The sequence below is a fragment of the Vespa velutina genome, chromosome 6 (assembly GCF_912470025.1).
Source record: "Vespa velutina chromosome 6, iVesVel2.1, whole genome shotgun sequence".
In the NCBI taxonomy this organism is placed as follows: domain Eukaryota; kingdom Metazoa; phylum Arthropoda; class Insecta; order Hymenoptera; family Vespidae; genus Vespa; species Vespa velutina.
The window spans coordinates 2,409,799-2,434,812 of NC_062193.1; the positions used below are offsets into that span (position 1 = coordinate 2,409,799).

The 25,014-nt window shown below is 32.2% G+C and overlaps 1 protein-coding gene and 1 long non-coding RNA gene across 11 annotated transcripts in view; one reads left to right on the top strand and one right to left on the bottom strand.

The window, feature by feature from the left end:
- LOC124949875 (uncharacterized protein CG43427) overlaps positions 1-25,014 on the top strand; it is a 90,650-nt gene that overhangs the window by 6,325 nt on the left and 59,311 nt on the right. The window lies entirely within an intron of this gene.
- Positions 7,728-13,689, bottom strand: LOC124949882. Its single transcript, XR_007101192.1, has 3 exons — positions 13,470-13,689; positions 10,516-11,168; positions 7,728-10,016 (listed from the first exon to the last, which is right to left on the bottom strand). It is a non-coding gene; the product is annotated as an uncharacterized LOC124949882 (long non-coding RNA).

The window sequence follows — 25,014 nt, forward strand, 5'->3', positions numbered from 1 at the left end:
ATTATTTCTAAAGATTGAGTTATATATTGCAAGAATTAATTAACGACATTAATTTTATCTTTTATTATTGTATTTTTCATAAGAACGAATTAATAAATTAATAATAAACATAAAAATTGAATGATAGACAAAGAAATATATATATATTTCTTTTTCACATATATATATATATATATATATATATATATATATATATTTAGAGAGAGAGAGAGAGAGGGGGGGGGAGGGAGAGAGAGAGAGAGAGAGAGAGAGAGAGAGAGAGAGATTAATTAAATCAATTAGGATTTTGAATAAAAGATTACGATGAAATCTTCGGGAAATCTCGATTGTCGCATTTTTTTTTTTGAAAATCGAAGATGCACTTAGCCGGTATCGAAGCTCCTTCTGTGTTAGGCACATTATCGTTAAGCTATGTATTTCGTATGGCTTCTATCTGGAATGATTTTATCAGTCGGAGTTTTAATTTAGTTCGTTCAATCGTACGAATTGAGTTCATTAAGTTTATTTGGAAATATATTTTTTCATTGTTTTCTTTTTTTTTCTTTCGTACTTTAAAATTTTTTTACGGTGAACGAGTTCAGTTCGTGCTAGACGAAGGCGTGGAAGGCGGTAGTTGTGTACCGATTTAGAACCGATTTAGAAACAAAGACCGTGATCGCGAGCTTAGACCGCCCGCCAAGCCACGATTTCGACGATCGAAAGTCAACGACGACAACGACGACGACGACGACAACGACTACTACTACTACTACTACTATTACTACTACTACTACTATTATTATTACGAAGGAAAGAAACCTAACAGTATTATGCAAGCGATTACATGGTGAAACGAGTCACGTTGTAAAGACAAGTCTTATTGGTCATCGTCTTATAAGAAATATATCATTGAAATGAATTCCTTTTATTTTGATGAATCTTTAACTTTCTATAATGTCATGTAATTTTCAAATCACCCTCTCCTATACATATATATATATATATATATATATATATATATATATACATACAGGGTGACTCATTTTAATCTATAAATTTAGTTATCTCTTAAATATAAATATTTCTTTGAATTTTTGTTCGATATATTTAAAAAAATGTAACAAACGAAACTCATTCTGTTTCGAGGATGAAGTAATTTTATAATTTGTTTTTCTTATCTTTTTTTTTTATCATATAATTTTGAATACATTAAATATCTCGATATTCTCTATAAAAAAAAAATATTAATCTATTTATATAGAAAGACCATTAGTTTAGAAGATATTATAATTTTAATATTGCTAAGAAACCATTACCTTTTTATTATTATTATTTATTCACTATTACTCTTGCTACTACTATTATTTATTTACTATTACTCTTACTACATTTTAGTAAATATATGCATGTTTTTTTCGAAGAGATTATTTATTTATAGGATTAATTATTTATAGATTTAAATGGGTCATCCTATATATATATATTTTTTTTTTATAATTTTATTTCATTTCGATACACACACACGCGCGTGCGCACGCACATACACACACAGAGCATCAAATTAATATTTACTTCTTATCTGATGTTTCTCTACGTTTCTTAGATATCAATGATGTTTAGTATAACGTAATAATACTAGTATGAAACTTATATTATGTTTTTAGTATCATATAATTCTGTTTTACAGATCTTAGGAAGAAATAGGATTTTCAAAGATTAAGAGTTAATTTTTCAATGATAATATTAGATAGTTTGATTATTTTTCACACGAAACAAAAATAGACAGATTCGAGAAGGTTTTATTATGACGAATCAGTATTTTTGAAAGTGATATAATGAATCCATCCTTTGATCCATCTACTATAATATTGTTAATAAGAATACATTATGATTTATACGGGATACTAATTTCCATTCTATTCAATTGTATTTATTTTAATCAACAATAATTTCAGAGAAATTTATCGTATCTATAAATATATTCTATCAACTTGCAGTTTGAAAAAAAGAAAAACAAAAAGAAAAAATATTAAACACATAATAATTCAACAACAATAATTCGATTGAAAGGAAAAAAAGGAAAAGAAAAGAATTGTCCGATCAATACCAATAGGTATCGTTTCTCTCGTTACACTATTCGTTATATTATTATCTCGATAATTTATCAACCGATCCGAAAGCATGTTCGTTAAATATTTGTAGTGTCAGAACTTGGGTTGTGGGCGGAATGATTTACAAGGAACGTCGGTAGCTCCTGTAACATAAACAGTTATCTCTTCATCGTTCGGCAAATGATCATGTTGCTCCGTAGCTCGAGTAGCTAACAAACGTAACGATTTAGAGGGCAACGGTTTAATAGTTGCTAAGATATACATATATAGTACTTTGTAATATATCTGATCGATAGAGAAGGGTAACATAGCTGTTAAATGTATCCTACTAAATTCACCTATCATCGATGTGAAATAAAATAGTCAAGATCCTCGTAAGTTACGATCATGTTCTACATTCTTCGATCGAGAAACTTATATATATATATATATATATATATGTGTGTGTGTGTGTGTGTGTGTGTGTGTGTGTGTGTGTGTAAAGAGAATTCCAAAAGAGGGATCTATCGATCTTTCTTGATCCGAGAATAGGGCTCTTTGAAATTGGTGCATTTATCGAGAAAATGAAGGAAAGAGAGCGAAAAAAGTTCTCTCTTTTTCTTTTCCTCTCTCTTTCTCTCTCATTCTTTTTCATAGAATTTATCGATCACTAAGAGAAAGTGACGATCTTGGAAGAGCGTCCTTTGATACGAGTTTAGAAAGTCGATCGTGTGCCATCTCCTTTTCTCTCTATGCTCCGAATGCGTTGTCTACTATTACACCCAATATGTATGTATGTATGTATGTATGTATGTATGTATGTATGTATGTATACATGTCACGATGACCACGAAGAGTTGCAGCTGATCTTTACGAGACACGACGACTGCATGTGCTGCACCCTGTTTTCCTTTCTCTAGTCGTTTTCTTATCAGTTCATATATTTTACTCGATGAATTATGAACTAATACGAATTTGATGTTATATCGATTATAGGCATATTTAAACGTGAATTAATTTAATAAGATAAGATATGAGAATAATTATGTCTTCTTTTATTGCATGTATATATTAACTATATTAATAATGTATTATCGACATTTATTTTAATTATTACAACATTAATATTAAAATAATATATATATATATATATATATATATATAATGAATAAATAAATTTAATGAATGTAAATAGGTTGGTATAGCTACGTGTATAAAATATATTTAAAAAAAAAAAAAAAAAAAAAAAAGAAAAAAAAAAAAAGAAATTTTTGAGGAATTCTATTCGAGATAGAACACGATTAATGAATGAAACGGGGAAATAAAAGCGTAGTAAAGTTAAAAAGGATCGTTACTCAAGGCCATAGCGATTCTTTTGAAAACGTGAGCGAAACGAGGACTTTCTGAAACGATGAAATTCATCGACGCGTTCATTTTACCGGTCTATTTCTCTTAGTCGATATCGAGATTCCTGAAAGATGTTCTTGTTAACAAAAGGCAACGAACGTACTCGTTTTCTCTCTCTCTCTCTCTCTCTCTCTTATTTTTTTTCTCTTTCTCTTTCTGACGTTTTATACGAAAACGCAGAGTTACGAGTCGACGACGACAACGAGCTGTCGCGCTTTCACGAATATTCTAGTTTCTCCATCGTCGGAGACCTTTGCGAGTTAATAATTTGACTCGAACCGACGTCGAAGTGGACTAGGAAAAGGTCGACGTTCGAACACGGCGAACGCGCTAAGCGTGCTACTTACTCTCTCACGCCAAGTAAAGTCTACATTCTCTCTAATCTCCATTTCCCCCTATCTCTCTTTATTCGTATCTCGTTATATCAAAGTTTAAACACAAATTATCGTTTAAATTCTCTATCAAACATAAATGAAAATTTCGTTAGAGTTAGGCAGGGTCCAACTACAAATACTATTGTATTCTGATGGTACTTTAATTATCTGGATTAATTGAGATAGAAATTTCATTGCGGATTGAAAAGCTTCATTAATCGATTAATTCTGATTGTTATTTACCAGGAATACACTTGAAAGATAGATTATGATCGTTCATCAAAAAAAAAAAAGGTAGAAAGAAAGAAAGAAAAAAAGAAATGAATCTTTTAAAAGTAATCAATAATTACAAAATATTTTTATTTTATAAATGGATATATTAAGCAATTATAAATTTTATGTTTCGAATCAACAAATTCAAAATGTTTAATTTATCTTAAGATTAGATCAGTTTGACAATTATTTTTCTAACACTTTTTTTTATTATAATCAATACAGTTAAATAGTCATATTATAAGAATAATAAGATCGTTTATTTGTCAGCTGTACATACGTGTTATCTTAGGAATGGAGCCATTCCGTTGTTACATATTAATGTAAATAAGTACATAGACGAAAGAGTAGAGAAATCTTGAAGAGAGAGATAGAGAGAGAGATAGATAGATAGAAAGAAGATAGAAACGTTTCATGCTCGAGATCGAGAACAACCGTGCGTCGTGGTAAAGCAACAACGTGGATAGTCCTTTGCCGTCGTCCTACACGAATAGAAGATCGACGTGACAGGATCTAGCGTATTGTCTTCTCGACCAGGCGCCACCATAGATTTACGTTAAAGTCAATGCTACGTTAACGTGAGACCCGTGCTCGAGCACGTAGGTAGTATTACATGATTCTCTCTCTCTCTCTCTCTTTGTGTATATTTCTTTATTGTTCCTTTTCCTGAAGACAGTGAGACAACACGGATCACTCGAGTCGTTCCTATTGCATCGTCAAACGAGTTCGATATCTCAAATACATCGTTTCGACGTGAGATCGAAAACTGAAAATAATCTTACAGTGGAACTCTGACACTTTCTTGTGTTTCCTTCACGAAGAAAAAAGGAAAAAGATAAATAGATAGTTAGATAGATAGGTAGATAAAGAGAGAGAGAGAGAGAGAGAGAGAGAGAGAGAGAGAGAGAGAGCGTGTAGATAGATAAAATATAATGCCAAGAAAAAAAAAAAGAAAAAAAAGAAAAGGAAGAAAAATCATTTGTCATCGGGATGGATAGATCGATAGATGGATGGACAGATCGACGGATCGATCGATCGAACGATGAATCGATGAATGCACTCAACTAGTGTCTCTCAGCTTTCCAGGCAAACTCTATCGAATTACAGGCACGTACACCTCTTCGTCTATCTATCCTCGATGCATCGTGTGACTTTCTCCGAGAAAAGGAGGAGGAGGAGGAGGAGGAAGAGGAGAAACGAAAGAACGAACGAACGATCGTTGCTCGCTCACTCAGCTAAGATTCCAAGGTTTCTCGGATGCACCTGACTATGGTTCCGTGATATATTACAACCCCTTTCTTTGCAGGTGTTTTATGTCTCAAGGTCAAGTCTTATGTTAGAATCAGTATATCGAAATTTTTAATAGATACGTTTATATAGAAACGACGAATAAGAGTTAAAAGATATATTATGAAAGGTAATATATAATATAAAAATATATATGTATAAAGTAATATACATATACTTTTTAATAATAAGTAATATAATGGAACATAATAGAAGTTAAATTAAATGTAATATTAAATCGATTTAAATAGAATGAATTAATTTTAATATTAGATTATCGTCTTAAAAGAGAGTATGTAACAACATACGCTCCTACATTTAGTAATACCCTATGTTTACTTTGTAAAATTTTATCCATTAGAGAGCCTACTTCTAATCCCTTAAAAGCTCTAAGCTCTTATATATATATATATATATATATATATATATATATATATATATATAGCAAAGCTGGGCAATTCGCTCGAGTGCCTACGTACACTTACTTACTTACTTACTTACTTACTTACTTACTTACTTACTTACTTACTTACTTACGTACGTGGAAGAAAAACGAAACACACGGGCTGTTGCACTTCCACTCGACAAATTAACGAGATACACACGGTCTCGAAGACAGTTCTCTCTGTTTCTCTCTTTCTCTCACTTTTTCTCTCTCTCTCTCTCTCTCTCTCTCTTTTTCTTTCTCTTTCTCTTTCTCTTTCTCTTTTTCTTTATCTTTCTAATGACGTGCAGAAAGAAGAGAAGGCGTCACGCTTCTCTTTGTTGGTTGAGGTACTGCAACGAACGTTTTTCTCTTCGTTTTGTCGTCGCGAAAAAGAGAGGAAGAAATAATAAAAAAAGAAACTGTCCTTTCGTCGACGTGCACTCATCCGTAAAGAAACTCGCCACAAGGTGCAAATAATTTTCTCACACCGCCAACGCGCTTCTCTCGCGAGGTTCTTCTTGTTTCTCTTTTAATTCTTTCAAATATCTCCTCCCTCGCTTAGAAAGTATCGCACAAAGAAGATAAGCCGTCGTAGTTCCTTAGATCTTTTCACTCATTCGCTCTCTCTCTCTCTCTCTCTTTCTTTCTCTTTCTCTCTCTCTTTCTCTTTCTCTTTCTGTCTCCCCTTTTTCTATCTTTAGTAGACAGTTCGTATATATTAGGTATGTATGTACATATCGTGTGGTGGAATGTCGTTTCTTAGTGAAAATGTTATCTCGATTTAAAGCTGGTAAAGTGACTCGGTTTCGTCTGGTTCCCCTTTTTTCAAAACACATTTTCTCTTTCTCTCGTTTAATGCTACCTAACTGGCTCATTTTATGTAATAAAAATGTGCTTCGATCGGATATTATCGTATTATTTTTTTCTTTTTCTTTCTCATTAATATTTGAAGAAAAAACTAATAAAAAAAAAAAAAGAAAGAAAAAAAGAAAGAAAGAAATAGAATTGCATAATGCTTTTGATTTTTTTTTTTTATAAAATTCGACGTAAATTTAAAAACTTTTTAAAAATATTTGTATATAAAGCATTCTTCGATATTGAATAAAATAGAATAATAAAATTAAGTTATATTAGCTCATTATTAATGACGCAATTAGTCTCTGAATATAATTTAAACTGAGGAAAGAATAAAGACGATTTTAACAAGCATTTTCTCTTCTAATAAAATGTGCTCCGTAAAAATAGTAAAAGGTCGTTAACGTTCTTATGAGCTATTTGACTACCGGAGAAACTATAACTATTCATTCGTTGAAGAGAAAAAGAAAAAATGAAAAATATTTATTGTACAGCCATTTCTGTTGGAACTGTACTCGAAGAGTCTTATTTGAAAAAAAAAGTAAGGAAATATTTGTTGAGAAATGTTGGTAAAATACAAATCCCTAGGGCAATGTTCCAAACGATGGAAGGGTTGTTGGATAGTCTGCAGCAGAATTGCAGACATCGAGGGAGTATTTCGATCAATAAACGGAGAGGAAACCTCGACTACCACTACAACGACGGTTGTCAGGATGCCCGACGCATTCCTTCTTTGTTTGAACATTCCAAACATTTTTGTTTTTCTATTTTTGTAGATATTCATCACTTACACTTAACGTTGATAAGATAATAATAAATATTGTCTTATCGTGTTATTTACTGATTTCAGATAAATAGTATTTCATCTTATATAAGAATGATAACGAAATCATTAAAATGTGTGTCGATAAAATCTTGTTAAAAATTTTAGCACCAAACGTTTCGTATCTCGAATGATAAAAGAAAAAAAATTTAATTATAAGCTAATTAAATTTATATAAATAAAAAAGAGGGAGAAAAAAATACGGTTTATTAACGAAAATTAATTATTTTTTCCTTTTTACGACAATTCAATTAATATTGGAGTAACGTATTCGGTAAAATAAAATTAAACTAGTGATATAAAAAAACGTAATTTTTCACGAAATATAAGAAGAGATACACGCATTTATACATACAAAACTTTTGTTACACAACGTCCAATGAACTCTCGAGGAAACCTCAAATATCGAATTGCATTCGTGTTTGGGTTTTAAGGTCTGATGGCAACCTTTATTCGATGAACATAACAGTTGTATAGTGTTCTGCCGGATGTGTAGTTACAATAGGCCCGCAAGTCTGCCTTTCAATCATCTATACTATATAGATATATGTGTGTATGTATATCTCAAATTTGTTCTCGTGAAATAGAAGCGACAGATCTCATTTGATACATACTTCAAATAGTCGGCTCGTTAGCGTGTTAACCGCTAGAAATTGAAGAGCTTTTTCAAACAATCGAGTCTCTTTTCCACATATGTACACATATATAGACATACGTAAATATATTTTGTGTGTGTGTATGTGTGTGTAAATATATATATATTTATCATATATATATTTACTCTGATAGAAACAGTGAAGGAACACGTAATGGCGATTTAAATTTAATCTATGAACGATTAAAGGCTCGTTAGACGAACGCGTTTCATGCTAAGTCATATAATATTTTGCTACCGTACAATTTTCTATACTGATATTCATATACTATTAGAAAGGTATGTTACGTTTTAGAATTATATACAAAGGTAAGTACATTTTAGAATTATATGAATGATTTACGTAAATTATATATTACAAACTATTTTCATCGATATCGTTATGAATGTCGATTTCAATCTTTGTTTTCTTTTTTTTATATATTAAATAATACAATCGAGTATAATTGTTTAATATATCGAGACAAAAAATTATTGATTGATTTTTTCTATCATTTGTTTTTAAATCGATACTTATAATGATCTTGATATATGATTTTGATGAAAATTGTTTGTAACTATTTTACGTGAATCCGTCTGTCATATACAAACGTATATGATGCAATTAATGAAAACGTTACTTATTAGGGATATTTTATCTACGTCAGAACTTTTTATACCTAACGAAAAAGAACGATATATCGGGGATACTTAATATGTAAATGTATATTATTTCTCATAGGAATTTTATATTATTTACTTTTAGTAGAAATTTCGAGGGTAATCTCTCCAATAGTTTTCTAAGCGAATTTCACGAGTTTCATGACTGTTTCATGCTGCACCGAGCACATTTGATAGGAATGCTTTCTCTCTCTTTCTCTTTCTTTCTCTCTCTTTTAGATTTTCGAAAAGGCAACAATGCAACGATACAAATGGGAGATTAAATCAGTTTTGTGCAGCTGCCAGAAAACTTTGTACTTATTTTCGAGTGATCCATTTGAAAACGAGAAAGCACAATCTCTCCCTCTCTCTATCTCTCTTTCTCTCTCTTTTTCTCTTTCTCCCTCTCTTTCTCTTTCTCTCTCTCTCTTGCACACAAACTTCCCTTAGTTTTCACTTGAAATTTTTTTCTCTAATATAGACGCGAAACGTCCATATGTTTGTACTTTCATCCAGCGAAATTCAACAAACAAGAATCTTTATTGGCGTTCATAGAATGACTTTCGACGTATGACGTGACGCGATTTCCTTTCTGACGTTATAGCTAAAAACAAAAACGTAAGAAAGAAAAAAGAAATGATTGTATACGTTGTATTTTTTTCGAGTGAAAGTAAATCACGATTGTATGAGAGAAATAGAAAGAAAGTGGAAGAAAGAGACAGAGAGGGAGAAAGAGAGGGAGAGAGAGAGAGAGAGAGAGAGAGAGAGAGAGAGAGAGAGAGGGAGAGAGAGAGAGAGAAATAGAGAAAGAAAGAAAGAAAACAAAAAAACGACAAGAAGATTGTAAAGAGAGACTAACTCGTTTAACGCGTTCAATGTCAGTATACGCGTTTAACACTGTTCACAATTAATCCCATCTGTGGGCCAATAAATCCTCCTCCTGGATGTGTGTTTCGCGGAAGAGTCGCCGTTGAAAATGAGCCAGTCTTCGCACTCTTGCGAAGGAGGACAGCTGAGAGAGACGATGCGGAACATGATGTAGTTAACCGCGCGAACGTGCCTCCGGTTTGTACCAATTATCAACAATAAGTTGTTATTCCCGCGTAGAAATGATAGAGAGAGGGGGGGGGGGATGCTGTTGGACCGGATGCATCGCTTCTGAGAATTGGAGTCGAGCTACCGTCGATTAGAGAGCGGCCAATTATTGCTAGAAAAAGGAATCTAACTTGGTTTGCTTTATTATTCGAAACTTGAACGACGGAATAGGATCAAGAGAGAAGACGTTAGATTATGTTTAGATTACGAAGATGGAAAGAAAAGAGATAGAAATGATTCGTTCGTTCCTTTTTTTTTTTTTTTCTTCTTATTTTTATATCTTTCATTACTTTTCTTTTTTCTTTTTTTTTCTTTTTTTTCTTTTTTTCTTTTTTTTTTTTATCAATTATTAGATTAAATAAGTATTGGATTATGAGAAAAAAGAAATTTTTCGTTGATTAATTGAAGAAAATATTAATAATTCACAGGATTACTATTACAATCTACGAATTTGTTCGTTAATTATTGAGATCTTAATGACGAATCAAGAAATTCATTAACTCGTTGGGTGGATAAAAAAAATAAGAAGATGGAAAATGATTTATTATTATTACTACTATTATTAGATAACATTAGATATTATTGTTATTATTATTATTGTAAACTTTTACCAATTCTTGAAGAAATAGCATTAAAGAGAAAATTCGAGATCTCCGGTAGAGAATCGTCATAATCGCATTTTATTTCGATTGAGTTAGCACAATTGACGAATCATGATCATCAAAGAATTGAATTCACGAAGAGGAAGTTGATGTTGACTGCATCCTTCGGATCCTTTAAGGTGCAAAAATATACAAGTGATACCGTTGGGCACGGGCTGCTTGTACGGCATGCACCTGCTTTTCTTCGCACAGTACGTGTACGCACACACGTATACAAACATGTAAAGTGCATGAGGCGAAGACAGCTTACCATACACGGAGATTTCTCGAGAAACGCCCGCGCACACCACAGTCTTCTTCTTCTTTTCCTCGTTCCAGGCAAAAGAATTCATGGAGGTCGCTGCTGCGGTATGCCTCAGGAATCCTCCTCTTTTGTCCTCGATGGTAAATTGCAGACTTGGGACCGAAGTAAAATAGCGATATGCTACCGCGCGCTGAAGTTTCTGCGTAGTACCGAGCACAGTTACATCAGCGAATTTCAACGTCCCACTGATTTTATCTGTTAGTCATCAAAATCGTCCTTGAAATCTAATCGATCAATTTTAAAAGATTTCTTCTCTCTCCCTCTCTCTCTCTCTCTCTCTCCCTGCTTTTATATCGATCTGAATCACAAAAAAATATCCGTTCAAAAATAGATATGTGTACTTATATGTTTATCGATTTTTAAATAATTGTTCTAACAAAGTCTTGATCGATAAAATCTGAGATACTGTGTGTGTGTGTGTGTGTATATATATATATATATATATATATATATATATATATATATACACATACATACATATATATACACGGATGAATTCGATTGCGCAAGACACTTGACATTTTGAGTATCCAAGTCGTCGAGAGATTTCTTCTTTCGGGATCGTTCCGAGAGTGGAATCTTGATCCGTCTACGAAGGATGTTCCTTTTCAAATACGCTTGAGTCATTACATTGGCTGTGTAGTAGTAACAGTAGTAGTACCGCTATGTGTCTCTCAACGATTATACAACTCGCGGTGCGTTTCTGTCAGCACGAAACAGTGACGAATCGAATCATTGGCTTTTCTCTTCTTGATCGGACTTTAAAATAAACGAAATCGAATGATCACGTAATACGATGGCTACGAAGTCATCGATTACTTCTACTACATCTATTACTGTTACTTTAATACGAAATTTTATCATTTACATTTTACACGCGTATACAAATATACCATATATACATGAAAAATTGAAACGATTTATAAAAGATATAAAAAGAAAAAGAAAAAAAGAAAATTAATGGAATCTATAAGAAACAAACAACGATGACACGAAGAGAGATTCAAAGTTATGTAAGTAAAGGAATGTCTGACCTCAGCACTGGACATCTTAGTCGTTTAAAGTTGATGCACTTCCTTCACGTCGTTCGTTGTATTTACATTCAAAGCGATTTTAAATCTCTCTCCTCTTTAGTATCGTGTATATATACATGTATACTTGCGTAATTGAGACGAGCTACGTGAATAACGTGTAAATGTGCGTAAATCTTTTAGTACTCGGTTGATCAATAGACGTTTTTCAAAGAGTCAAGAATAATAATGGTATTAGGTCGGTGCAAAAGTAATTACGTTATTTTACTTAACGAATAAAATGATAAAAATCGCAATTATTTTTATCATTTTATTCGTTACACGCCGATCAAAAAAAGAAGTAACACGTTTTCATTGAAATTAACGGTGCAAGATTACAAATACAATGTTATAACATCAACTATTATATAATATAAAACTAAGCATAATGATATAAATATCATTGCGAAAGATTTGAAGCATTTAAAAAAATAATGAAAAGAATTTGTAAGATTTTTCATTTATTTATTTATTTCTCTTTTCCTTAACTTGTTGTTTATCAACGAAGAAAGCTTTCACTGCATTGAACAAATACGTTTCTCTTTTCCATTACACGATAATGATTTAATTAAAAAATGATAGGCGTGAAATGAATGCCACCGTGTCGAAATATTTCGCACTATAGTAACACGCAGACTATAAATGTCACTAATGTCGTGCCGAGCTCGAGGCACCTTTTTAACGTGTAATCGAATTATCGGAAAAGTGCGTTGCACGCAATTCCATGGGGCAGCATGATGGATACTCGGGCGCCTCGGGCACAACCCTGGCAATTAGATTACTTTGCGCTACTGTGCGCTGATAAATGGACTACCGACGTCGAAAGTAAGACCGTAGGAGTGACCGAATTTAGAAGAATCGAGATCAAGAATAACGATAAATCGAATCAGTCTGTGTAAACAAATTTCGATTAATATAATAAATTAGAATAAACAAATTAGAATATAATGTAAAAGAAATAATATAGATATTTTTTTTTTGAAACATTTGTATTTCTAATGATCGTTACAAATATTAATTTATCAAAGTTAGATATTCTTTAAGAATAAAACATTTACGTAAGTTTATCGATTAGAATAACGTTCCTGAGTTATTTTAAAGAACAATACAGTAGAATTTCTTTAAATAAACCTACGGAATCATTTAAAGCGAATTAAAAGCTCTTTTAATGCGATTAGATAATTAGAAAGGATCGTAGACCTACTATTTTAAGAGTCGATAGAGATCGATAGAGGTCGATAGAGGTCGATAGAGGTCGATAGAGGTCGATAGAGGTCGATAGAGGTCGATAGAAAAGACATCCAAGGGAACGAAAGCGATCAGGGGGTTTTCTCTGCCAAAAATTCCTGTATTTTCTTGTGGCGAAAAGAGAAACGCTTGTGCGCGCATACATACACATACACATACACAAACACATACACATACACATACACATACACATACACATACACATACACAACAGAGACACATGTACACATGCAAACAGAGTTGACTACTAAAATCGGTATGGAGAGCGAGTGACCACTTACTTACGCAACAACCGAGAGACGTACGATCGCGTGCGACATATATACACTCATACATACACGTACAAATACATATGCGAAAAGTCAGAATGGTGTCCTGGTCAGTCCGTCGTTGCCATTGCGTTGCGTGCTCTGACTTTGCGTATGCGTGTGCGTGACCGTTATGCAATCGCGCGAGCACCGACCGAAAGCATGAAAATAAAACTCGGGCGAATGGCCGACTTGCAGTAGCAAGAAGGAAGCTCCGTTTGCTCTTCTCTCTTTCCCTCTCTCTTTCTCTTTCTCCCTCTCTCTCTTTCTCTCTCTCTCTCTCTCTCTCTCTCTCTCTCTCTCTCTCTCTTTCTCTCTCTCTTTCTCTTTCTCTCATGAAACCACATAGGTATGGCATTCGGATAAGTTCGAAAAAAACGACACGTTCTCCGTTAGAAATTATCGAATGGCCGTATTTCTATTCACACGATCTTCCCTTCGCTTCATTTATATATTTATTAGAGTTCATAATGTACGCACACACACAAGAATTTTACTCGTTATAAGAATTATATTTTTTTGTCGACTATGTATCTTCTATCAACTGTTCATTAATATTCAGAAAAATATCTATTTGATTCGTTTTGAATAAAAAGTTCCATAAGAAATCGTTAATATGTAAACTATCTGGAACTTCAATAATACGATATGTTTGTTCCACATAAAAGCTACATATTTTGAATGGTAATGATCATTGATTCACCATAGATACAAACGCATACACGTACGCAAGCATCCACGCATGCGCGCGCGCACATATAAACACCCACACACATATACACCATACATGCATGCACGAAAAAAGGGACACGTGTGCCGTTTGTGAACATCCGTGAATAGAACAGCTGTTATTGGTCTGTTCGTCAGTAGTACGCGAGAAAGCAGGTGAGGCACGTATTTGGTAACATGAAATAATAATCGAAATATAAAAAAAAGAGAGGGAGAGGGTGGAGGGAGGAAAGGAGAAAGAGAAAATCAATTGAAAAGAAAAAATATATTTTATTTTTCAAGATAGATTGAATAATTCTAAGAGACTCGTACGTGTAGGATGCACTTACTGTAGGTGCATCGAGCGTATCTTGGTGAAACTCATGTTAACTACTATAACTACTATAACTACTATAACTACTATTTAACCGTCTCTCACAACCGTTAGACATCGTTCCACCGTGTCGTTGAAGCACCTACGCGTTTACGCACCTGCGCTCTTTTTCCTTCCTTCCACGCAATTGTAGAGAGCTCCCAAGCCCGGATGCATCCAGTCGTATGATTCGTTCTGAATGAGAGAGAGAGAAACAGAGAGAGAAAGAGAGAAACAGAGAAAGAGAGAGAGAGAGAAAGAGGAGTTACGTTGAATCAAACGAGCATTGAAAGGAATGTTTGCTTCAAGGATATCGTCGATACTGTTTTTGCTTGCTATATCTTTATCTAGAGGCAGTTCTATAACGTGTTACATTCCTTCGACGGTTAAATCAATTCAATTATATACCATGTAAACATTTTGTAATCGAATTAGATTTTCTTGATGATATCAATGTTAGAAATTAGAATGAAAAATTTATTTATTGCAAAATGTAATTAAGTACTTTAGGTTGTTAATTAATGATTTAAAAAGGTGAGTGATTATACCATTATATGGTTAATCGTAGATATATATTTACACAAATACTTATAACTAAGAACATATCTATATATATATGTATATGTGTATATATATATATATATGTATATAACTTTTGTATATAAATAAATAGATTTTGTTTAGAATATTCATAAATTAAATTAGTGCTAAAGTTATAAGAATTTTGTGCTATATTTGTATTTTATATTTATATATATTTTTTTTCATACACACACACACACACACACACACACACACACATATATATATATTATATTTATTATATATACATATATAAAACAAATATACTCTTCAAAATTAGATTATCATCAAGTTTCTGTCTATTACTCTAACGTGTTTCGCATCGTTCACATATTTGATCTTGACTTTTTCGAACGTCCACCTTCTAGCAATTCTATTCACGTAGACGTGATTCTATGTACATAAATATATATATATATATATATATATATATACACACATATATATGTATATATATATAAATATACACACATATATATGTGTATATATATATAAAACACATGCAACCAGACACATGTGAAAATACGTTTTACGGAGGCCGCGTAAACGCAAAGTCAGGCATAATAATAACTCGTTCGAAAGAATCGAACGATCCCGTCTCTTGAGTCTTGTAAGGCTGCTTACGTAAAAGCTGCAGACACCTGTTTTATCGTCATAAATCGACTTCGGTGCTCTCGAGCGTTCTCCACACAAATACAAACACATACACATAAATGTACCCACGTAATGCACAGTCTCCTCGCGTATTCACACGCATGTTTCTATTCTACCTCGTTCCAGATATTCGATACTCTTTCCTCTCGTAGCGGACACCGTGACGAAATATTCTTCGACGTCGCAATGACGAGCGATACGTGTACACACATACACATGTGTATATATATATATATATATATATATATATATATATATGTATATATATTTATATATATACATGTATACACAAATAAGTAGATACATATGTAAGTACATGATAAATAGATATAAGTACATGTGCATTAGAAGACGCATTGTCATACATTCGATCCTTCAAGGTCGTCAAGGATCTCTACTTTACATGATTCAAATAGCCTACTGGAAAGAAAATCGAGTCCTTGACAATGAGAAAACGAGTAAATTTGTCTTTATGGTTCAAGGTATTTTATATTTGTTGTTGTCCTCAAATTGCGAGTGTTAAAAGAAAAGGGGAAAAAAAAAAAAAAAAAAAAAAGAAAAAGAAAGAAAAAAGAAGACATAAAAAATATCTATAGAATTTACATTAGTAATTTAAATTTTGTAAGTAATTTTATCTCGAATATTTCAATTTGAAATTATATTTTTGATTGGCAATTAGAAACCTATAATTTTCATTCTTCGTTATTATCATCATCATTATTATTATTTATACTATTATTTATTGCGTTAAAGGCAATAATATTCAATTTGATAGATAAGTATCTACATTTGATACTTTATCAAACAATACAATCATCATGAAACTTTAGTATTGTATGATGTTATTCTGCTGGAAAGTCGTATAGCTTAGGTTATTTCGCACGAATTCTAGGAGTTTCGCTTAGGAAAAACTTTCCCGAAGACCTAATTCCCACGATCCTTAGGAGCCTCCTGGTATCTCTAGTTATGTGCATCCTGTGTACATACAATACCATACGTTCTACCGTAATGCGTCGTATTTCTCTCTTTTTCCTACACACATGCGTGACTTATACGTTCAATTCTCGTCTCGTGTGAGTATAGCATGGTGGAAAGGAAAAGGCAAATCTGGTGAACTCTACTTGGCCGCTCCTACGATATTTGCTTCGAAGAAGACGAGAGTAAGGTCGTTTAAGATCGATTTGTTAGCGCTTATCTCTCTTTCTCTTTCTCGTTTAAATTCTCGTTAAATTTTCCCTTTTTTCCTTTTTCTTTTTCTTTTTTTATTCTGCTTATCAGAGATCCGTAAAGTTCGTTTTTCATCATCCTCTCGGTGCATCATAATGATCAATAATAACATTATCGATTTAGGATTAGTCAATTTTTTAATGATATATTCTACGAAACATGTATACTCGATTCGTTTTTCTATTTTTTTTTTATTGCGACTAAATATACGCATTAATTCGCAATTTCTAGGCAAGTCGTCAATTACAGAAAGAAAAGAAAAAAAAAAAAACGAATTTTATTCGATAGTAGAAAGTAGACGACGAATAACTCGCTCGTTAATATCACTGCGAAACGTGTATGTAAGCGACTTTAATATCGAAATATACGATTTCAGCTCGATTTCTCCATACTCATCGTTTAAGTAAGAAAGTTTCCATGATTCTCTCTGAATGGCCCGAAGGTGCAGTCAGAGTTTTTGGAGCACTCGGGAAAGCTTCGAATGTTGGCAATTGTGAGCTCAACGACTCAAGCTCTTCTTAACTCGATCTTGTATAGGAATTTTCTCTTTTTTCAGTTATAAAATATAAACATCTCTTTCTATATTTCTATCTTTATCGTTAAAATAACAACTATATATATATATATATATATAGAGAGAGAGAGAGAGAGAGAGAGAGAAAGAGAGAGATTCATCGAGTTCGTAGTTTTACCTCGTAAACGTTCTAACGACTTGTAAATATAGGGCCCCCTAAGAGCTAGCACTCGCGAGTAAACAATGTATGCGTCACGAGAGAGAGAGAGAGAGAGAGAGAGAGAGAGAGAGAGAGAGAGAGAGAGAGAGAGAGAGAGATTCTTCCTGGTAGCAAGCTTTCCTAACTGGCGCTCCATGAGGATAATTTCGTCGTCGCTGGCTTCTCTCAGTGCGGTTTGAGCGATAAATCGTCCCTGAGACCGTTTAAACACAGCCATTTTTCTTCTGGCCATGGCACGCATGGCACGAATGCATGCTGAGTGAAAAGAATTTCCACTTTGTATTTTCTTCTTTTTCTTTTTCTTTTTTTTTTTTTTCACTTTCATTTCATACATATTCGATTCATAAATTTTACGTAATAATCTTATCTTATAAAACGTCTTCGATCTTGGAAACTCTTTCCTCTTTTTTTTTTTTTCCTTTTTTTTCTTTTTCTTTTCTTTTTCCTTCTTTCTGAATCAACGCTATTTAATGTCCATATATTTGATAGTAAAATTTTAAGTTGAAATTAGTTACTTGGAAGTTTCAATAATGAAGATAAAGATTAATAGAAGTTAGTTCTTCGAAAAAAAATATGTAGATCTTTTTTATCCTACAAGGATATCTATGAATTTTGATGTCTTTTGAACAAATGAAATTTGTAATACTCGAAACACATCGTTATAGGTATGATTAAAATATTATATAACCATTCATTTTCATCCTTTTCTCGATACTTTACGTTTAATTCTCGAACGTTACGTTGAAGGATAAAAATCAACGAAGCTTCACTTGGAATATCCTTCATCAACGTGTTTTTTTTAAAAGCATGAAGAAATAAAGAAAAGTGTATAAGTTAACATCGAATGACTAATATGACTAATGGTCTCTTTCGAGTGGGAGACTCGAAAACGTTCCTCCTCTTATTCCCCATTAAATTGAACCACCGTCTTCTTCGTGAGACAAAGTCTCTAACGAGTGTTTCGTACACGCTTTGGTGCCATGTCCCCTTGAAATAAAGAAAAAGTGGAAGAAGAAAGAGAGAGGGAGGAAGAGAGAGAGAGAGAGAGAGAGAAAGAGAAAGAGAGAGAGAGTATACGATAACGAACTGGTTCTCTCTACGAGTACTCGCGCTTAGATTGAGTATGGAACGAGGGTGTCACCCATTAGAGGAAGATTAGAAGGGCTTCTTATGGAATCTTCGAGACGCGAAAGCTTTCATATTTCCTTGTGGAGAAACTTCTTTTTTTCTTGATTTCTTTCTTATCTCATTACTTTATGTTCTACTTTCTTAACATCCGTCGTCATCATCAGCATCATTATCATCATCATTATTATTATTATTATCATTGTAAAAATTATATTATTCGTTATCAATATCATTACTATATTTGAATTTCTTTATAATCTATTATTTTGAAAATTTCGAATAAATATGTCTGGATTAATAAATTATATCATTTTGAATCACGTTATGATAGTTTTTTGTGTTTTTTTTTTTTTTTTGAGCAAACTTATCAAAACATTTTTTACCAATAAAACGATTATTTCATAAAAATCATCTTGTCATTTTCCTAAGCATAGAAATTTGTTTGGAATTGACTTACAAATGTACTATAATATTCTTGCAGTAATGAGGATTAAATTTTAAACCGTTTATTAAGTGAAATCAAAATATATATTTGATAGATCAGAAAAATTGAAAATTTTATTAATTTGACAAATCGTTCAACATTCCAGTGTAAATTTAAAAAAAAAAAAAAAAAAAAAAAAAAAACAAAAAGGAAAAGAAACTGAAAAGTTGCTTTATTTTACAATATTCTTAGAACAATAAGGATTAAATTCTAGATTCATTTTTTACGTGAAATAAAAAAAGTATTGGACGGATCAGAAAATTTATGAAAATTTTATTGATGGATCAATTGATAGGTTTTAATATAAATTAAAAAAATAATAATGATAAAACATAAGAGTAAAAAAAATAAAATCAATTAAAAAAAAAATAAAATCAATTAAAAAAAAAAAATAAAATCAATAAAAAAAAAAAAAATAAAATCAATTAAAAAAAAAAATAAAATCAATTAAAAAAAATAAATAGAAGAAAGATAGATGTTAAAGGTCATCTCATGAGCAACGTATTACGAGTACGGATAGATGGGGGATGGCCAAAGAGGGCCCCATGTGTTCGGCTACGAATACGACGACGTAACGTACCTGGCATCCCCGATCTATAATTACAGGGAGAACGACCGATGGGATATGCGATCGATCGTATTCGCTGCCAAGTGCCGCTTCTGCCTACGAAGTAACACGACGAACGTACCAACTAACCGTCTACTGTTACGAACAAGTCCGTTCGTTACGAACAACCTGGACAACTCTTCTCTTTGAGAGCGGCTACACACTCTCTCTCTTTCTCTCTCGCTCTCTTTCCGTCTGTCTGTCTGTCTTTGTCTCTGTCTCTCTTAGTGTAGCTTTCAAGCAGGGACAGTGACAAAACGGAGCACCGATTTGCTAAATTAAGTCGAGACTCGCATGTCTTCACTCTCTCTCTATCTTTCTCATTCCTCTATCTAATCGCGATCAGTATGCATTTTGTACTCTTCTTAATTCCTTTTTTTTTCTCCTTTTTTCTTTCTTTCTTTCCTTCCTCCTATCATCTTTTAATTGGGGAATTTGATAATCGTGACTTTGTAATTAAATTCGATATTATATATATATATATATATATATATATATATATATATATTGTAATTAAAATTAATCCTGATGATTAGTCATTTTGATGAGAGGTCATGTAATAAAGAACGAGTTTTTTATTCGGAGTTGAAAAATGTATGCTTCATAATAGTTTCTGCAAATAACAGGATAAGACAAATGATCGTTTTTTGTTGACTACCTTAGTTCAGGTTGAAGTTTTAGGAAAAGAATAAAGAAGAGAAAGAAAAAGAGAAAGAAAAAGAGAAAGAAAGAGAGAGAGAGAGAGAGAGAGAGAGAGAGCACTCGTTATGAGAACGCATTAAGTCTCGTGTTTGATTTACGCGCGAGCAAAGTGACCGCAATGCACCTGTATGCAACTTTATGATAAATAACGTCCACGACGAAGAAAAGAGAGAAATATATATATTTATATGTATAGAGGGAGCGGGAGAGAGAGAGAGAGAGAGAATATGAAACGCTGAAATGCGAGTTTCACGTTAACGCCTTTCCGTCCTTGAGGAGGGAAAGGTAAAAAAAAGGTGAGGTTCTTTGCACTTGCTGTGTACAGTGCCTTTCAGGAAAAACGAAGTCGAGATCTACGACCGAATGGCATCTCTTAGTGTGCTCGCCTAACCGCTACTATGTGATATTTATCAAGTTAATTAAAATAATTGCCAGCAAAATACGTTCTCGTCGTCCTTGCATTCTCGCACTTTTCCGTGTCGCTTTGAAATCGAAAGATTCTAATAGGAAAGACATCACCGTACGTATTACTGATAATTAAGAGCAAACATGACAATTAACACTTGTAAATTCCAAATGTTTTTACATCTGTTGAATATAATATTTTTCTATAGAACGTGTTATAATTTACATGTTAAAATTACATTAGTTTGTAAAATATTTTTAAAAATGTAATACTATAGTTAAATATTCATTTATATGCATACATACATACACGTGTATATGTGTATGTGTTACATATATATTAACACCAGTTATAATATATATATTTCTTTTTTTATAATTATATATTTTAATTTATATATTTTTTCACTTGACTTTAAACTCTGTACATTTGTATAGATATTTGTAGTTTTGAAGTATTATTAGCAGTTTTATCATCATTGAATTAATTAGTTCATATACGAAATTTTTCAGGTTTTGTTTATTTTTTCTTTTTTTTTCGTTTTTTAATTAAAACTTATACTATAACTTTCGCATTATATATATATATATATATATATATATATATATATATATATATATATTTATTTTATGTATAGATATGAAAAAAAAGAAAGAAAATTATTTACAAAAAGATTAATGAAATCAATCTTTTTCGAAATCATTAACAATATCGCAATATTATTTATCAGTTTATTTGATTTTTTTTTTTTTTTTTTTATATGAAACAATAGATTCATCTCTTCGTCCTCGTTCATTTTTTCTTTTTTTTTTCTTTTTTTTTTTAAGTATGCGAGAACGCATTACGTACGTATGAAAACCCTATGCTCAATATAGCCGCCCTCGGTGTTTTCATCGGCACGTTGCTGTGTATAGTATTTGCGTGTGCTTGCGAATCCAGTGTGCTATGCATAAAAGTGCAAAAGAAGAGGGATGCAAGGAACAAGGAATATGTACTTACTAGCGTGGGGTGCTGCAAGGACGAACATACGTCTCGTCGTCCCTCGCATTTTCGCTTTTGAAGAATCTACGAAGGGAACGAACGACTCCATGTTAATCTCTTCTTCTTCTTGTCATTCTCATCCTCCTCTTCCTTTTCCTCCCTATTTCTCTCTTTCTCTTCCTTCTTCTCTTTGTTTCGAGAGAGTTGACTCATCTCCTGCGTCGATGGGGACCTCCATTTTATTACGAAATCTGTCTGCTTTGTTGAACTTATGAAAAAAAAGAGGGTATTATGATCGAAGTGAAATTTCATACGAAAAGTAATAAAAAAAAAAAAAAAAAAGTATTTTTGTTATTTTTATATATTTTTTTCTCATCATGATGAAAATTAATCGAGTAATAATAATATAATAGGTATATATGAGATATTAAATTTGTCTAATACCATTTTAGGATTGATTACTTATTATAAAAGATCATTATACATTTTATCAAAATTTGTTATTTTCATTTTTTTTAATATTTCTTCTTTTTTCCTCTTCTTTTTTTAATAGCGATCTTATAAAAATTTCCTATTTTTTTTCTATCTTTCCATCTATTCTTTTTTATTTCAATTTTTTTTTTCTAAATACATCTCTCGTCTTAAATAAAATCAGTCTTGTTTGTTTTTTTTTTTCTTTTTTCTTTTGTTATTTATTCGACAGCTTGAACTTAAGGAGAAAGTAATAAATCATGTGGATATTTGGAATTAAATACGAATCGAGATATACTAATATTATTCGAACGAACGAAGGTTACTTTCCCATCGATTCTCTCGAGGCAATTCATCGATATTTCGATTGGATGATTGCAGATACATTCGAAGAAAATTACGAAGAATCGGTCCGTGTATTGAGCCAACCTTAATCGAAGAGAAATTAAGAACATTAACGTTTACTCTCTTTCTCTCTCTCTCTCTCTCTCTCTCTCTCTCTCTCTCTCTCTCTCTCTCTCTCTTTCTCTCTTTTTACAAAAGCGAACAAAACTGTATTCGTCGATGAAAATGATTAGTGTCGTTCAGACACGTTACGTCAGATATGGACGAATCCTTTACGATTGCACCATCAGAATGGCCGTTGTAATATCGTTCGTATAAATGGCGTTGTATAACATCGATAGAAGAGTTTTATATACGTGTTTACCTGCAAGCCAAACGATTACGTTACGGCCGAGGCCACACCTCGGATTTACTCTTCGTTTCCTCGTTCCACTATACACTTCCACGCTCTTTTCATATCCTTCAACAATTCATTCCATTTCATGCCTATAACACGTCATGAAAAAATTTTTTCAACAAAAGTACAAATTAAAAAAAGCAATAAGAATAATCAATCGTCATTTAAAATATTCGTTAGATCATAATTCATTTGATATGGTTAAACGTTAGATCAGAATTATTTTAAAAATCCATTTATTACAATTATGTCTTTGTTTAAAAATTTTTCGATAACAATATAGCATATATATATATATATATATATATATATATATATATATATATATATATATATATCTATTTATACTTTATAGAATTGTAAGTCATTTTTAATTTTATTATTATGTTTCAGGTGAGTAATGAATTGGAATATCGAGTTTGAGTAGAATACGAGGACAAGAACTATCGGGAATTAGCTGAGGTTAAGTAGAAAACTGTAATGCTTAATCGAGTCGCTGAGTTTTCTCTGATAGTTTTGCTTGAACTTGTTAGTTTCTACTCTTAACGATCCAACGGTGAGGATAATTTGTAGATGGATACGTACATCATCGACAACGAATAGTTAGGTATAGTACTTAATGTCGTATAGATATACATACGATATATGTACGTATGTACATACGTACCTGTGGTACTGTAATTTCGTATCTTTATTTCAACTTACATGGAGAATCGTGGCCTTAATAGAAGAGACAACGGACAAAACGACTTTGTAAGAAGACAACGACAACGACAACGACAACGACAACGACAACGACGACGACGACGACGACGACGACGACAATGACGACGACGACGACGACGACGACAATGACGACGAAGACGACGACGACAACGACGACGACGATGAAGACGAGAGATCGTAACGATATCTTGTGAATTCTCGCAGAAATTTCACCTGAAATCACGGGAAACGCCTTCCATTTCCGTCGTATGACGTTTTAGCTTTCTCTTAAGACAATCATTTAAAAAGGATGAACGATTTGCGTGTAGAAATCATTTAAGAAAAAACGTACTAAATATCTCTACAGGCATATATGTACATAAGTATGTAAGTACGTGTTCACGTGTTTGTTGACTATGATAAATGTATTTCATTTGATTTGCTTTTAATACGATTCACAATCATATGCAATATAGAGAAGACTTTATTCTGATGATCATTTCCATATAGATGAGTATTATCAACGAAGTCGATATTTTTTTTTTTTTTTAGTTAACAGTGTAACTTTGAAAAGTTACACATTTGATAATTATATATATTTTTTAAGTTGTTAATCATTTTATATTCGGATACAATAGTAAAATTTTTTCTTAAGTATAAAGTTTATAGTATATCTTTATAGTATACTTATACTAATAATATAAGTAATGTAATAATAACTTTCAATTTATATATATAATTTTGATTAAAAAATTTTGTCAATAGAATATTAAGAGCTCTAATCTTTGTTTTTTTTTCTTTTTTGTAATCAATCATATCTTTTAATTAGCTGAAATTCGCGCTCGTATCATATTTTCACATTGTTATTTTTTCTTCTTTTTGTTTTCTTTTGTACAATCAACTTTCTCGATAAACATAAATGAAAATCTTTCTCTTTCTGAGTATCGGACTTTCGCTTCGACGCTACGGCATGTAACATCATCTCGCTCTCGTCCAGTCAGACGATTTAATCGT